Here is a 6,059-nt window from a genome sequence, read left to right on the forward strand (position 1 = left end):
GGTCCGGTAAATCTCACTTTTATGGGACAAATTGAGACTCTTTAATCTTGTTTGATATGGATTTTCTAGATAATGAAAGGTTGAGTGAGGATATTAAGATTTGCAATTTGAAGAAGCAATTGAATTTGGAATTTGATGCTTCATAAATATCATTAGAAAAAATATGAACATGGAGCTTGGGTTTCAATTTTTTTTGTGGTTGTGTATTCTGGAAAACGAAAGAAATTTGGGGTATTATTTTTAGAAAATTAATGAGAAATATGACAAGGTGAAGGTTATTTGTATCCAAGTAAATGAGGTGGAGGAATTAGTGTCAAATGAAAATTTGGTGGCTACATGAGCCTTATTAATAAGAAACGAGGAGGGAACACATGGAGGGCTTCATGATGAATTATCTCACAAGTCATAATTGGCTCGGTTTTATATTATAAGATTAGTTTTCAGAATTTTTAATAAACACAATAAAAGTTTAAAATGGATAAATAATTTTAAGTCCAAACAAAACTGATCAAATAAAATTTTATAATACTTATGGTGTAATTGCATAAATAAGACTCAGCTATTAGAATAACTAAGTCTGATCACGAACTCACGAGTTGATAATAATCGCGTATTAATATAACGATAATGACGTATTAGTAACACGAAATTATTATTTTTAATATTTGAAGATGTCGGACTGTCACGATGTCAACTGAATCCAAAGTTATTATAAAATGAGAGATTTATATAGTTTAAGACAAAATATAAACAGATTAACTAAACAAGTTTCACATACGCAGTTTATAAATTTGACTCGGGTTAATAAAAGACGTTTTATTAACGTATTACAAACGGATTAATTTAACAACGTATTTTTGAAATTTGCTAAAGTATTATTTAGAAATTATGTTTAAATATCTTAGAAACTACATTTTAATACGAAAAGATCATTTTTGAAACTGGTTTATCGTATAATAATCCTATTGAAGTCAGGTTAGAAATATAGAGTGCCTTGTGAATCCTGGCTCAGTCGGCTAGCTTCTTGTCCAACTCTGATTGCTCTTCCCTTCGAATCGCATGAAGGAACAACTGATCATGATAATTAACAGAAGAATTTCATCCGTCTTAAGTTGGGCTTAAAAATGAAATCGATTAAAAATAAAATAAATTTTTTAAAGAGGAGTTTTAAAACAAAGTAATTTTGGAAAAACAAAAATGTGCATATCTATATCCATCCTGTGAAAGGGGGTCTGGTAGTTTTTAAAATCCAACAAAATATAATCGTAAATTGAAAAGAAATTATAAAAGAGTGGTAAAAATACGGGGTGTTACAGTCCTACCCCCTAACAAAAAATTTCGTCCTCAAAACTTGGAAGGTACGAAAATTACTGAGAATGGTTTAGGTTCCTCAATATGTGCCACACCTCCGCAAAATAGCACTCATATGGGTTCAATCTTCATGAGATGGTATATATCTACATGCTCAAATTTCATCATTCTCATAAACTTACTAACCACTATAATCCTGGTTTACCAAATGTACGCTCGTCTCAATAATTATCATTTCTTTACATTTCTAATAACTCTCCCACAATATTATCTAACATATCCATCAACCTTTCACCGTTTATTTATTTCCAACGTTCCTCAAAATTTATTTATGAACTCAATCTATATTTCAAACTAAGAGACAAATACTTTGTCATCCAAATTATATTTCTATTACACTAGGTTCTTAAGTCCCAGGCTTTTCAAATTGTCTTAACTATCTTCAATGATAAGTTTCCAAATATAAATGGTTTACAAACAACATTCACAAAACCTTTAAATCGTCCTTTGTCCTTTAAGTATCGTTACTAAGTCTCCTTAATTTCCTTTATTTCTCATTACCTCAATTGTGGCCTTGGATTTGCTTGTTCTCATATCACGAGTTTACAACCTACTCATAATTTGTATAAATTCACAATAAGTTTACACTATTTACTATCATTATTCAAGTATTCATCCACATTCCACATACCGCAGTTATTTCCTAGATCAAAATTGATCTATAAATGAATTCATTTGAAATATCGAATTATTATTCAAACAAATATCCACTTAACTTATTCCCCAAATTCTTTTATTCTATTCCGTGAATTATATAATGATATTCCTAATCACCCTTAAATAGTTCAACAACTAATATCCATAAAACAAAGCCGAATTTGTTTCCATCATATCCCATCGAATCCTGAAACCAATATAGTTACAAACCAAAATAGTTACTCCAACAATTTAGATCACCAAATAACCTTCAATTTCCGGTATACTTTTTTTTATATTGCTCCACATTCACCCTTATTTCACCAAGAAGTACACATATATATCTATATCCTTAATGTACCATCAAGTATTTCTTATTTCACAAGTTGATAACCATAAGGCTAGACTCTTTATAATCTCTAATCATTCATTGTCATACCCTTTCATTTCCAATAAAAATTTTGACTCCAAACTTTCGGTTGAGAACATTACCCCAAATAAGAATATATTTCATTTCATACTTAAAAGTTAAAATTTTATGATCCTCAATGTTATATATGACATTACTGTATCATAACTAAGGCTAGGTACTATACGGGTAGGAGAGTTGTGACAAATTTACTATTTCATAAAATCATAGTTTAGAAACCTTCATTAGAATATCAATGTATATAAGTAAGAAATAAAGTTTATGGAACTGGAAGAGTATGATTATAATTTTATGTAAAATGCTATATTTCAAACCAAACTAACATGTACAAGATATTTGTGAAATCTAATAGAACCAACTGATTAGAAGAAATTTAACTAAATTTGAAAGAAAATATTAATAGCGTAAACGAATTTCAACACTACTTTATACAAAAATTTAACTTTCAGAAAGGCAATAGTACAAGGGATTTTAAAAATCGGTAGTAGTTAAATGAAATCGAAAGAACCAAAATTTTGTTGTAGTCAGTTTAAAAATTTAGGCGACATCATAATAAATGTCGAAAGCAAGTACTTAACATTATAATTTAAAAAAGAGTGGAAGGCACAAGAAAAAGCGGAGGAGAATTTACGCAAGAGAAGTTAAATCTAATAGAAGTATCACGAAGTTTCGCCTCAACAAGATTGACTCCATCCAATGCAATTCGCTTGTCCCAACGGTCTCCATAAAAACGAAGTTAGTAGGAGTTAAATATCAAATGTTTGGCTAGTAGTTATAAAGTTAAGACTACCCATAACAACCAATTATACACTACAGATAAAACACATAAGTCAACCACAAGTAGCGATAAAACAGATTAAACTATGAGGTGCTAAGCTAGGTCGGTCCTTATTATTTCTACCCTTTTACCCACTTCTTTTAAGTGATCAGGTCATTTTAACTTACGATCCTAGAAAATAGATGACACGTTTCCATTAACTGGGGAGCATAGAATATTAAAGGTACTGTTAAAATATGGAGATTTTAACATCAACCAGAATAACCATGCTCTGATACCAACTGTAACAACCTGAATTTTTAGGACTTTATTAAATATTAGTCCAAAATAAGAAACAGCGGAAGATAAATACATATCCGAATCACTACTATTTTCAACTAATTCCAATTACAAGATAATGCTAAAAATTACAGTTGTTTCTAACAATCTACAATACGTACTAATAAAAAGTATTTCTAAATCCCATCTTCAGCTTCGCCTGTCAAGGGAATGGTCGGTCTCCACAAATTTGATAAATCTGACGTTTTTAAAATTTGTAAAAGTTTTATAAGAAAAACAACAAACGTCAGGTGGGTAGATTAACTTCTTTAAACAACTAAAACATAACATAAACAATCATTATCAGCATGTATACCAGAATCATACGTCCATACTCTTTGATACGTGCATATTCTATACACTTTATCTGCGGTTTTGGCACGTATTTCCATGCGTATTTGTTAGCCTTAAGCTACTATTTCTCCCGAAACGGTTTACTTTGCATTCTCTATGATTTATTGTAGGAATGAGTGGAAGTAAGCTAATCAAGCCTGAATCGTCCTCCGGAGGCAACTTCAGGGAAGCTTTGAAGAAGGAAGTTCGAATTCACCCACCTTGGGATGCGTGCAAAGCAGTGAAGAGCTGAATTGAAGAGAGGAAGAGCCAGCCGCACAAGACCACCATCGATCGATCACCCTCCTTTGGTCGATCGACCGTTGAAATCAGCGAAGTGCATTGTTTCGCATTTACCGGTCGATCGACCATGCTGACCGGTCGATCGACCAGTCTGCGAGCTGAGATTTATTTCTTCGTGTTAGACTTTTAAAAGCCCAACTTGTAATTAACTTTTGGCATCTTTTTATGAGTAGAACGCAGCAATTATTAGGTTATGCTTTTCATTTTTTTGAAGAACTAAGTTCTTAGATCTAGTTTTGGGACGGAAAACCTCGAATTGGATTACGTTGTTCATCTTTTCAATTAGTAAGTTTTATGCAAGTTTCTTCTTCTTTTAATTCTTGTTATTTCAATTCTTGTTTTACCAATTTAATTCCAGCAATTCGTCTTTTGTCTTTTGCCTTTTATTTAAATTCAATCATGTCAATCTTGTTCTTTGTTATCAATTTAGCAATTGTTGTAGTTTTAGTCATGCGTAGCTAATTGTTTTGATTGGGAACGAGGTGAGCCATGGCATAAATTAGGATTGTTTGTTAGCATGAATTCTTCCGTATCGATCTTGTTGTCTTTTGATAAGCCTTTTTACTAGATTGAAAGATTAGTAATTAGAATTATCATTAGATTGGAATTTCCTTTGAGCGAAAGCTTTGAGAAATTTCGGGGAATTAGAAGACCGCAAGGTTAATTTGAGCATAGATCGAAAGGCTTGCTTTTACCCCCTGAGACCGTATTATAGGATTTCTGCTACCTTATTGCCCTGACCATTGCCATGGTGAACCGAATTTCCCGATCTTCCTTTTATCTTGAAATTCTTATTTAAGCAGTTAGTCATTAGAATCAACCAATTTCAAAACCCCCCCTTTTAATTGTTACTTCTATAAACTGAAAAATAGCAAACAAAATCAACCTTGTCTCTCTGTGGTTCGACCCTTACTATCACTAGCTATAGTTTTAGTTTGGAATTATAAATTTAATTTTGATACAAAACGACGGTATCAAATTTTGGCGCCGTTGCCGGGGAGACGGTGTAATTCTGTTTGCTTTATTTTTTAGTTTATTTTTCTTGTCTCAAGGAACTTTGGTTCCTTGAGGCCGTTGCTTACCTTTGCTTCTAGTTTTGCTTTTGCACAGTTAGAAGACAGGTTTTTGAGAGGAAGACTTGAGTACTCTCATTTTGGCAATTATGGCTACAATATATGATAATCTTCAGCCGAAGGAGCACCACCTTCCAAAGAGGCACTAGTTACCTACCCCTACTACCGGTAACTTCGAGTTTCGTTCCTCTTATATCGATTTAGTGGAGCGAAATCAGTTTGCTGGTCTACCAGATGAGGACCCCCTGAAGCATATGGAAATTTTCACAGACTACTGCTGTTCCATACCTATACCAGCTAGGGTGACTCAGGATGAAGTAAAGGGGTTTATGTTCTTATACTCCTTGAAGGATTCAGCGCGAGATTGGTACCGCTACCTTGATAGGGTAGCAACTGGAGTCACGGATTGGACATCTCTAGCTTTAGCCTTCTACAAGAAGTACTTCCCGCTTTCAAAGACTGATGCCTTGAGGAGTAAAATTACAAATTTCCAGCAAGAAGCCGATGAGGGCTTTTGTGAGGCATGGGGACGCTTCAAAAGTTTGGTCCGAGCTGTCCCTCACCATGGCTTCCAACAGTGGTATCTTTGTAACTTATTCTACAATGCTTTATATGATGATTACAAGGTCATCCTGGACGCAGCTGCGAATGGTAGGTTTCAAAACAATACCGATCAGAATAGAGGTTGGAACACTATTGAGGAAATGGAGGTCCATAAAGCTGAGTTTCAGAGTTCACGTGGGAATTCACGGAAGCAAAGTGATGAAATGAGTACCGTTGTGACACTCATTACCTCTATTACCGCCCGTCTCGAGAA

At 33.5% G+C, this 6,059-nt stretch overlaps 1 non-coding gene across 1 annotated transcript; it reads right to left on the reverse strand.

The window, feature by feature from the left end:
* Nucleotides 1-5,704: 5,704 nt before the first annotated feature.
* LOC141615743 (small nucleolar RNA R71) lies at nt 5,705-5,813 on the reverse strand. The gene has a single exon (XR_012530146.1). It is a non-coding gene; the product is annotated as a small nucleolar RNA R71 (small nucleolar RNA).
* Nucleotides 5,814-6,059: the final 246 nt, after the last annotated feature.

Source organism: Silene latifolia, chromosome 11, assembly GCF_048544455.1.
Source record: "Silene latifolia isolate original U9 population chromosome 11, ASM4854445v1, whole genome shotgun sequence".
NCBI classification, from domain to species: Eukaryota; Viridiplantae; Streptophyta; class Magnoliopsida; order Caryophyllales; family Caryophyllaceae; genus Silene; species Silene latifolia.